Raw genomic sequence first — 11,915 nt, forward strand, 5'->3', positions numbered from 1 at the left:
CCTTCACAATAATCTCCATCGTAGTGCTGCTCCAAAGGAATTATTGCAAGGAACACTCAAATAAAAGAATCACGGGCACCACATATACATGAAATAAAAATGAACTAAATAATGAATAAACCAAAAAAAATATAAAAATAGCACACATACACAAAGTGGCTACCAAAAAAAAAAAAAGACTAAACAAGTAAAAGACACTAAAAATTGAAATAAAAATAATATGAATAAAAATGAAATAAAGTAAAATAAAGTAGATCGAAAATATAAAAAAGGCTAAATCAAAGACTCTGATCGTTCTCAAAAAATCACCGTATCCCCGGCAACGGCGCCAGAAATTTGACGTGTGTGAATATATATATAAATTTGGATAAAAGTTACACACAAATCGGGTTTTAAAAATAGGTTCCATCGGTTATAATCGAAAAAAAAAGTAAGAATAGGTTTTTCAAAAAAAAAAAAAGTATTTTTCTTCATTTTTTTTCTTTTTTTCAAGTATTTTGAACTTCAATTTTTCTTGATTCCCATACATATAATCAACTTCTTCTTCTTCCATTTTGTCGAGCTCGTTCAGTTTATCACTAAAAATAGGTGACGGAATTCTGCCTAAATAGTAGACACAGGTAACTAATAATAAAATACTAAAGATACCAGCCATCTTTTTTTTTAATTCAGACTTTTTAAATTCTGACACAGGGTATTTATTAGATCGAATGTAGTTCACCTACAACTAAACCACACATGAAAGACAAGTGTACCTATCGTTTGTAATAGTGTCGGCAAGAACCGAGTGTCAATCCATGGATACGGTAATTTTGTAGTACTAAATCTTGTAAATGACTAATCGAACAAAGAAATCTTAATTTGAGTTTTTAACTAACTAAACTAGCATACAATGAAAACAAAGCAAGTAAAAATACAAGAAACAATCAATCTAACAAGACTACCTAGACACGCATCCACTCTACTAATGTGATAAAATAACAATGATATGGTAAACATCATGAATCTAAACATAAATACTAGATTACAATCAAGCAACCTAATACTAACAAATAATTATCATGATGGGATTCCAATCAAGAATTAAACATAGACTAACTTGTTTGTCAAAACAAAAAAGTCTCATAATCAAAGGAAAGCTAGCATGAACAACATTCTAACCGCCTAAGATTACACTAAATTAGCTAAACTCATGAATTAAACATCAACTTATGAAACTTTAACTAGCAAGTCATCACCAAATCAAGAATCATAACAACACTCATCAATTTTCCAATATCAAGTGTAGGGTTTCATACTCATCAATAATATTATAACCAAACTAATCTTTACTAGTCATTCCTTGATGTGTTGTAAAACACATGTATTTTCCGCACGTTTTATCTACGTTTTACATTATATTTTATATGTTTTAACTCGTTTTAGATAGGTTTTACGTAAGTTTAATAACCTTGTAGGTTTTGGGTGAAAGAAAGAAGAAAACCGGGACTTTTCGAGCTTTCTACGAGCCTTTTACGCATACAAGTTCAAGACAAAGCTCAAGGCCCGACTCGTATGCATCATGGAGGCCCAAGACCATATTATATTATAACATAAAAAAAAATTAATTAAAAAACCCTAAGCTGCTACAGTAGCCGCGATCGGACCAGGCAGCAAGGAGGGAAGAAGGAAAAAAGTTTTTTCGGCTTAGGTTTTGATCGTGTGATGGGTAGGGAAGGAAGAAGACACAATAATCAAGCCTCGGGATCATTCACCATCACTTTTTATAGCCAAGGAGTAGCCTGGAAACATCCATATCCTTACATCTTTTTCATTGTTCATATACTTTGATTTACTTGTTCAATTGATTAGTTGTTTTGCAATTACTTGAGAGATTGACTTGTTATTGATTAGTATTGATTATTGAATGTTTGAATTGATGTTTGATATGAGTTTATTAATGGTTTTATTAAATGTTCATGGCTGTCCAATTAATATGCTAGGCTAATCTTGTTAGTTCTACCTAGGAATGATGATTATTGTTAGTGTTTGATAGGTTTTATGGATTGTTTGATTGATGGACTTGAATTGCTATTGTAAAGTTTGATTTAGACATGAAATAGGTTGTGTTTAGTGGCTGGAAATTATATCAATTTATTGCATAAACCCCGTGTGTTGATTGATTAGTTCCGTATTGATTGATCGGTGCATTGTTTGATTCTAGACTTTGTGTTTAGGGTTTGTTTGCGGTAGGAACAACCGTAGGGTTTTGTTGCGGGATTGATTGGATTAAGTACAGCGGTTAAACACCTTCCTTGAGACTGAGAGGTGATAGGAAGTTAGGGTTGTCTCATTGCCTTTGCATGCTAGAATAAGGATTGCGCGAGAGCGAGTTCGTTTCTTGTCAGGTTTAGGAGTTTTGAGTGACTAGTTGATCTATTTTGGTTTAAGTTGAATTGTTCCTCTATCCTTGGTTGTGTAGTAATCATTGCCATTAGGGTCGAGTGTTGGTGAGACCGAGAGGTGATCCTTCATTAGAACACGTTAGCAATTGTTTCCCGGTTAGGTCGTTTTAGCCGATTTTGAGTAGTTAGGGTTTGTTGTGTGAGACCGAGAGGTAATCCAGTGAGCCCGAGCGATCCTTAGTCGTGTCATCTTTAGGGGCCGGTGTCTAGATATCATTTAATCCATTAGCTTGTTAGGCCTACAATTTGATTCAGACCTAGGTAGACGTTTTTCTCCATCCTAAGTTAACACAGTTAGTTTCCCGTTAAGTTTTCTATTTTTGGTAAGTTTTGTTAGTTAGTGTAGTTAGTCTATTTAAGTAAGTAAAAATAAAAAATCAATTAAATATTATTCTAAGGTAGGTCTTGTCTAGGGATAGTGATCTTTAGCGTTCTGACGTGTCCACGTGTTCGACACTCGGACTTCCTAGGTCTATACTACTTGCGATCGGTACACTTGCCGGTTGTGTGTGGTTTTAGGATTTTCGTTTTAATATTATAGCTTAGTTGTGAGGGTCATTATTATAGGGTTATTAGACACACATCAAGTTTTTGGCGCCGTTGCCGGGGACACGGTTTTAGGCGTTTTGAGAGCAATCCGAGTTAGGACTTACATTTTGTGCTTCTTGTAATTATTTTTGTTTTATTTTGCTTTTTTGTTAGAATATTTTAGATAATATTATTCCTAATTATAGTTCTATACGACAAACTCGATCTCCAGGACCACCCGACACGGAAGCATTTCCCGAGCCAGAGAGAGAGTTTCGTGAGAGACGTCGTCCCGTTTCACCTTCATCCACTTCTTCAACCGTTGACCCCGACGATAGGGATAGGATCATGGGCGACATTCCACCACCGAGGAGGACAGTTGCGGACCGGGCCCGACCGGCCAATGCTGGCGCGAGATCCAGCATCGCACCACCCACCATTGGAGTTGCCTATAACTGGCAGATCCCGTCGAACATTCTAAATACCATTGCTCATTCTGCTCAGTTTCACGGGTTGCTTCATGAGAACCCGCACTCTCATCTCACTCGCATCGTGTGTATTTGCGACACTTTCCATCCTGCGGGCATTTCCGAAGACGCCGTTAAGCTCCGCATCTTTCCGTTTTCACTCGCTGATCAACGAGTCTATGGCTTGAATCCCTCCCACAGGGCTCTATAGCTACTTAGGCTGCCATGCAGACCCAATTTCTTGAAAAATACGATCCTCCGGCTAAGGTCGCTCGTTTGCGTAACCAGATACATTCTTTCCAAATGGAGGACACAGAGAGTTTTTACGAGACCTGGGAGCGGTTCAAGAATCTATTAGCGTTGTGCCCCAACCACGGCTTGCAAGATTGGGCGGTCGTCGAAAAGTTCTACAATGGAGTGACGTATGCGACGCAGAGTATGCTCGACATGGCGGCGTGAGGAAATCTGTTGACAACAAAGGACCCCGATGAGTGTATCGCTTTATTCAATGGGTTAGCTATGAGTAGGTACCAGAGACCACCCGCTAGAGGAGGTAAGACCGTCGATTCCATCTCACGAGGCATGCATTCGGTGGACACCACCACCGCACTGACGGCACAGGTCGAGGCGTTGGCGAAGATGGTAAAGGACATGCATACGAAGAACAAGTTGTGTGAGATCTGCAGAGGCGGGCATGATACTGTTCAGTGCCCAGTCAGTTCCCAAGAAGAGGCCGTAGACTTCGTAGGAAATCCAAACCGAAATCCAAATTTTTTCAATTCGTATAATTCGGGATGGAGGGGAAATCAAAACTCCAACTGGAGGAGCGGCAACCAGTCCGGTTTTCAGCAACACCAGAGTTTATTTCAGGATGCCGGTGAGGGAGCGAGCAGTGGGGAGAAGAAGCCCACTTTGGAAGAGATGATGGCGCAACAAACACAGATACTGTCACAGCTTATGTCACGAGAGGATTCCCGACACAAGGAGACGCTGGAGAAGTTTCGCGAGCACGAGCAATTCATGAGGAATCAGGGAGTGTCAATTCAGAGTCTCGAGCGGCAGATGGGAGAGATAGCGAGTAGGTTGAACGAGGCCGAAGGGTTCACTACCAAGTAACACCGAGCAGAACCCAAAGGGATTCGCTAAAGCTGTGACAACGAGGAGCAGTGAAGGGGCACGAGAGGAGCCCGGGATTCAGCAAAGAGGAGTTTTCGAGAAACCTGCAGTAGTTCTAGAGGAGTAGGTGGATGAGGAGATTCAGATGGAGTCTCCACCGGCCCAGGTGCATCGGAGAAGCAGCCCAGGGAGTTCAGCACAGGCCGAGAGACAGTAGCTACCGAGCGAGCCGCCGAGAGTCTACAAGCCCAGAGTACCATACCCCGGAAGACTCCGCCGAGACAGAGATGAGGAGCAGAGTTCCAAATTTCTTGATCTTTTGAAACAGCTTCACCTTAACATTCCATTCCTTGAGGCACTTACTCAGATGCCTAAACACGCGAAGTTCCTCAAGGATATCCTTTCGAATAAGGAGAAGCTTACTGAGGTTGCTTCCATCCCATTGAGTGCCAGCTGTTCTGCTGTCTTACAACGGAAATTACCGGAAAAATGGCCGATCCAGGGAGTTTCACGATTCCCTGCGTCTTGAGTGATGATAAGGTTATTCATGCGCTGGGTGATCTCGGTGCTAGCATTAATCTCATGCCGTATTCTGTGTATCACAAGATGGGTCTAGGCGAACCGAGGCCTACCAGGATGAGCATCCAGCTTGCTGATCGTTCTGTGAAATACCCTCGAGGGGTGCTGGTTCGTGTAGATAAGTTCATCTTCCCGGTGGACTTTGTCATTCTGGACATGAACGACGATGATAGCGTACCACTGATTTTAGGCCGACCATTCCTTGCCACTACACAGGCGTTGATCGACGTCTGCGAGGGTAAGTTTATTTTGAGAGTTGGGGATGAGAACGTCACCTTTGACGTTAGACAGTCACTGAAACACCCCAAATCTACTGATGACTCCCTGTACTTTATTGACACCATCATAGAGCATGTCGGGAGTTTTTCAGCGAGATCTGTGGAGGATCTGCCTCCGACACTCAGATTTTCGATAGGGACATTCCGGAGATTGAGATGGTTGCCATGACCGATCAGTCAACGGAAGATGACGCCGAGTCACATCACCCTGAGTCTGAAGTGTCTACTGGGATTGTACGTGACGATCCGATGGACCGACCTTCTGTCGAGAGCCCCCCCCTTCCTTAGAGCTTAAGGATTTACCTGCCCATCTGGAGTACGCATTTTTGGACGAGGAGAGGAAGTTGCCAGTTATTGTCGCATCTGCTTTGATGGAGGTCGAGAGAGAGAGACTATTGAGGGTGCTTCAGGAGCACAAGGAGGCCATTGCATGGAAGATTATCGACATCAAGGGTATCAACCCTTCGTTTTCCACGCATAAAATCCTCATGGAGGATAATTATAGGACTATCGTTCAGCCGAAGCGGTGACATAATCCGAAGATGCAGGAGGTCGTGAAGAAGGAGATCATCAAACTCCTTGATGCGGGGATCATTTTCCCCATTTCTGACAGTTCGTGGGTTAGTCCAGTCCAAGTGGTTCCCAAAAAGGGTGGCATGACTGTCGTCACCAATGAGAGGAACGAGCTCATTCCCGCTAGGACTGTGACCGGTTGGAGAGTCTGCATCGATTACCGCAGACTGAATGATGCCACGAGGAAAGACCACTTTCCTTTACCTTTCATTGATCAGATGTTGGAGCATTTGGCAGGTCAGCAGTACTACTGCTTCTTAGATGGTTTCTCCGGGTACTTTCAGATTCCTATTGCTCCCGATGACTAGGAGAAAACCACGTTCACCTGCCCATACGGTACGTTTGCCTATCGACGTATGCCGTTCGGACTGTGTAACGCTCTAGCCACATTTCAGAGGTGCATGGTGGCTATATTTCATGACATGATTGAGGACTCCATGGAGGTGTTCATGGATGATTTTTCTATGTTTGGGAGTTCTTTCGATCAGTGTCTCTCTAACCTTGAGAGGATGTTGGCCCGATGCGTTGACACCAACCTAGTTCTTAACTGGGAGAAGTGTCACTTCATGGTACGCGAGGGCATCGTTTTGGGGCATCGTATTTCGAGTGCGGGGATAGAGGTCGACCGAGCGAAGGTCGATACCATCTCTAATCTTCCGCCGCCCATTTCCGTGAGGTCCATCCGGAGTTTTCTGGGTCATGATGGGTTCTATCGCCGGTTCATTAAAGATTTTTCTAAGATTGCGAGACCCATGACCAAACTCTGGGAGAAGGATGCCCCGTTTGTGTTTTCTGAGCAGTGTGTCGAGGCGTTTGATCTTTTAAAAGACAAACTTGTTAACGCCCCGATCATGATTGCTCTCGACTGGTCACTTCCTTTTGAGTTGATGTGTGATGCGAGCGACTTCGCTGTCGGAGCGGTTCTTGGACAGCGGAAGGATAAACACTTCCATCTGATTTACTATGCTAGCCAGACCCTGAATGGTGCACAGGAGAGTTACACCACCACCGAGAAAGATCTTTTAGCTGTGGTGTTTGCATTCGACAAATTCAGGTCCTATCTTGTTCTGTCCAAGACGATTGTGTACACGGATCATTCTGCCATTCGTTATCTTTTTAGCAAACATGATGCTAAACCACGCCTTATCCGATGGATCCTGTTGCTTCAAGAGTTTGATATTGAAATCCGTGATAAAAAGGAGGCCGAGAATGTGGCGGCCGATCATCTTTCGCGTCTTGAAGGAGCTGAGTTAGGAGAGCCGGGGGTTAGGATTAATGACCAATTTCTGACAGAGAGTCTTATGTTTGTTTCGGCTCAGGATGAGGGTTTCCCATGGTTCGCCGACTTCGCGAACTATCTTGGTGATGGGTACTACCTGAAGATGTCTTACCAGCAAAAGAAGAAATTCTTTACGGATGTTAAGTTTTAACTGTGGGACGACCCGTATCTCTTTCGTATTGGTGCTGACCAGTTGATCAGGAGGTGTGTTAACCTTAAGGAGGGATGGCAGATTCTGAGCCATTGCCATGTTGGACCGACAGGAGGTCACCACGGTGCGAGTTTGACGGAAAAGAAGGTGTTTGATTGTGGATTTTATTGGCCTTCGATTTTTAAGGATGCGCACGCGTTTGTGAAGAGTTGTGAGCATTGCCAGCGTATCGCAACATCTCATCGCGAAATGAAATGCCCCAGAATGCTATTCAGGTTTGTGAGGTTTTCGATGTGTGGGGCATTGATTTCATGGGACCGTTTCCATCTTCGCGTGGGAATAAGTATATACTCATGGCGGTTGATTATGTCTCGAAGTGGGTTGAGGCCAAGGCCTTACCCACTAATGATGCCCGAGTTGTCTCCGTTTTCTCAAGAGCCTTTTTGCTCGTTTTGGTGTCCCGAAGGCGTTGATCAGTGATAGAGGAACTCACTTCTACAATGCGTAGATGGAGAAGGCGTTGCGTCGCTATGGGGTCACCCATCGGCTTGCAACCGCCTACCACCCACAGACTAGTGGGCAGGTAGAAGTGAGTAACCGGGGGATCAAACGTATTCTTGAGAAAACGGTTGGTTCGAATTGTCGGGATTGGTCCAACAAGTTGGATGACGCGTTGTGGGCCTTCCGTACAGCCTACAAGACTCCGACCTGTTCCACACTGTTTCGGATGATTTATGGGAAGGCCTGCCACCTGCCTGTTGAGTTAGAGCACCGTGCTTCTTGGGCCCTACGGAGGGTCAACTTCGATCTGTCTGCCACAGAGAGCACTCGTTTCCACCAGTTGCACGAGCTAGAGGAGCTGAGAGATCACGCTTACGCGCAGTCATTTAGGTATAAGGAGCGGACGAAGGAACTGCACGATAGGAAGTTGAAGGGTAACAAGCAGTTCAAGTGTGGGGATTTGGTTTTATTGTATAATTCCCGGTTGAGGTTATTCCCAGGAAAGTTGAGATCCCGATGTTCGGGACCGTTCACGGTCACTGAGTCTTCCCGTACGGCACTGTTGAGATAGAGGATAATGGTGGGAAGTTTAATGTGAACGATCATAGACTGAAGCACTACATTGGCGAGCCGGTGACTAACCAGACGGTCGAGGTATTCTACCTTGACGCGCTCTCCGAGACTTAGACGCGATGGATGCACACTCGGGAGACTGCCCGAGTTGTAGAGTTTGTATTTATTTGTGTGATGCTATCTGTTTTCTTTGTTTTTTTTTCTATTTCAGGTTGTTCCAAGATGAAACCGCTCGTACTCAATCTCCATTCGAGTCGGTCGATTTAAGGAGTATCCTATATGAAAACCAAAAACACAAAAATATGTTTATTTCTTTATGTTTTTGTTTTTCGTATTGTACGCCGCTACATGCGAGCGAGTTTGAGTTTTGCAGGTTATATTATGCGCATAGTAGCTATGGTGGCGTCTTGGAACAGGTTCTCCCGAGGTTGCGGCTGTGAATGAAATGCTATACGGTCGTTTGGACACTACTCAGTTGTTGAAGATTCTGCACACAAACCAGGGGAGTAACCCGTTCTTTGTTTTATTCTTGTATACTTTATTTTTATTTTTCTGTTTTATTTTATTTATTTTCCTTATACTCATCGAGGACGATTTCGTTCTAAGTGTGGGGATGGGGTTTATTTTACTTAGTTGTAGGAAAATTTTTGAAAAAAATAATAATAATAATAATAAAATAAATAAATAAATAACAATAAAAAAAGTTAAAAATTTGAAAATTTTAAAAAAAAAATAGTCCCTTGAAATTTTTTTTCTCTACGTTAAACAGGAGATGATATTATTACCGAGTAGTGATTATTTTATAACTTCTTGGTGTTTTCAAAAAATATATATATAATAAATAAGAACAGTACCCATTAGACCCGCACGTAATGTATGGTAACCGAACGGTTTAGACTCAGTAATCATGTGTCGGTAGGCTCAGCCTTTGAGAATGAAAGGGCGGTTTGGTTGTTGACCTAATTGAACCTCTTAAATGGCCTGACTTTAGTGGGAAACATCTTAGGGGTTTTGTTTGTTTAACTAAGCTCATGACAGGACTGGAATGAAAAGCCGGGTCATACTCAAGCCTCGAGTCACATGATAGTCTATATATTAGTTGTTTTATCTTTTGTATTTGTTTCTTTTCATGCAAAGCCATGTAAAAAAAAATAGAAAAAAAAAATGCAAAAAGCCAAAGGCAAAGAAAAAAAAATAATAAAAGAAAGAATGCATTTGAAATTGCGTGCACTTGAAAAAGAGCTAGAGTTTATAGTTTGTATATGAGTCGAAATGTTTAATCATGTGGCAATAGGTTTAAGTCAAGTTGGGGTGGCTCGGCCCGGTAAAACCATAATGGAATTGGTGAAGTGGCAGCAGGGCTTTTAGGTGTGGCTTCCACTTCGTCATACAAATTAATAGAATTGTCACGCCTTATTTGCCTCGGTAAGTATTAGGGGCATGGGTTTAAAGTGGACAGCAATACCGGCAATCGACCTGATCTAGCTTATTAGGAGAAAGTTGGAAGAGATAATTGGGTAACGGGTCACTTGTTCTAATACTATAATAATAATAATAATAATAAATATATAAAACCAAGAGTTGTCGGTTAAAACTCGGATATGATCCTGTGTAGTATTCTTTTTCAGGGACGAAAAAGTCTTAAGTGTGGGGATATTTGATGTGTTGTAAAACACACGTATTTTCCGCACGTTTTATCTACGTTTTACATTATATTTTATATGTTTTAACTCGTTTTAGATAGGTTTTACGTAAGTTTAATAACCTTGTAGCTTTTGGGTGAAAGAAAGAAGAAAACCGGGACTTTTCGAGCATTCTACGAGCCTTTTACGCATACAAGTTCAAGACAAAGCTCAAGGCCCGACCAGTGTGCATCATGGAGGCCCAAGACCATATTATATTATAACATAAAAAAGTTAATTAAAAAACCCTAAGCTGCTACAGTAGCCGCGATCGGACCAAGCAGCAAGGAGGGAATAAGGAAAAAAGTTTTTTCGGCTTAGGTTTTGATCTTGTGATGGCTAGGGAAGGAAGAAGACACAAGAATCAAGCCTCGGGATCATTCACCATCAATTTTTACAGCCAAGGAGCAACCCGGAAACATCCATATCCTTACATCTTTTTCATTGTTCATATACTTTGATTTACTTGTTTAATTGATTAGTAGTTTTGCAATTACTTGAGAGATTGACTTGTTATTGATTAGTATTGATTATTGAATGTTTGAATTGATGTTTGGTATGAATTTATTAATGGTTTTATTAAATGTTCATGGCTGTCCAATTAATATTCTAGGCTAATCTTGTTAGTTCTACCTAGGAATGATGATTATTGTTAGTGTTTGATAGGTTTTATGGATTGTTTGATTGAAGGATTTGAATTGCTATTGTAAAGTTTGATTTAGACATGAAATAGGTTGTGATTAGTGGCTGGAAATTATATCAATTTATTGCGTAAACCCCGTGTGTTGATTGATTAGTTTCGTATTGATTGATCGGTGCATTGTTTGATTCTAGACTTTGTGTTTAGGGTTTGTTTGCGGTAGGAACAACCGTAGGGTTTTGTTGTGGGATTGATTGGATTAAGTACAGCGGTTAAACACCTTCCTTGAGACCGAGATGTGATAGGAAGTTATGGTTGTCTCATTGCCTTTGCATGCTAGAATAAGGATTGCGCGAGAGCGAGTTCGTTTCTTGTCTGGTTTAGGAGTTTTGAGTGACTAGTTGATCTATTTTGGTTTAAGTTGAATTGTTCCTCTATCCTTGGTTGTGTAGTATTCATTGCCATTAGGTTCGAGTGTTGGTGAGACCGAGAGGTGATCCTTCATTAGAACACATTAGCAATTGTTTCCCTGTTAGGTCGTTTTAGCCGATTTTGAGTAGTTAGGGTTTGTTGTGTGGACCGAGAGGTAATCCAGTGAGCCCGAGCGATCCTTAGTCGTGTCATCTTTAGGGACCGGTGTCTTGATATCATTCAATCCGTTAGCTTGTTAGGCCTACAATTTGATTCAGACCTAGGTAGACGTTTTTCTCCATCCGAAGTCAACTCAGTTAGTTTTCCGTTAAGTTTTCTATTTTTGGTAAGTTTTGTTAGTTCGTCTAGTTAGTCCAGTTAAGTAATTAAAAATCAAAAATCAATATAATATTATTCTAAGGTAGGTCTTGTCTAGGGTTAGTAATCGTTAGTGTCTTACGTGTCTACGTGTTCGATACTCGGACTTCCTAGGTCTATACTACTTGCGATCGGTACACTTGCCGGTTGTGTGTGGTTTTAGGATTTTCGTTTTAATATTAAAGCTTAGTTGTGAGGGTCATTATTATAGGGTTATTAGACACACATCATTCCTAACTTAGCAATGTACACAAAGAAAACATGAACATTCAAAGTTTACAAACAAACATCTAGAACATAGTTTTCCAACATGAA

The sequence above is a fragment of the Bidens hawaiensis genome, unplaced genomic scaffold (assembly GCF_021521415.1).
Source record: "Bidens hawaiensis isolate Kalapana, Puna unplaced genomic scaffold, B.hawaiensis_p1.1 tig00015123_1, whole genome shotgun sequence".
Taxonomy (NCBI): Eukaryota; Viridiplantae; Streptophyta; class Magnoliopsida; order Asterales; family Asteraceae; genus Bidens; species Bidens hawaiensis.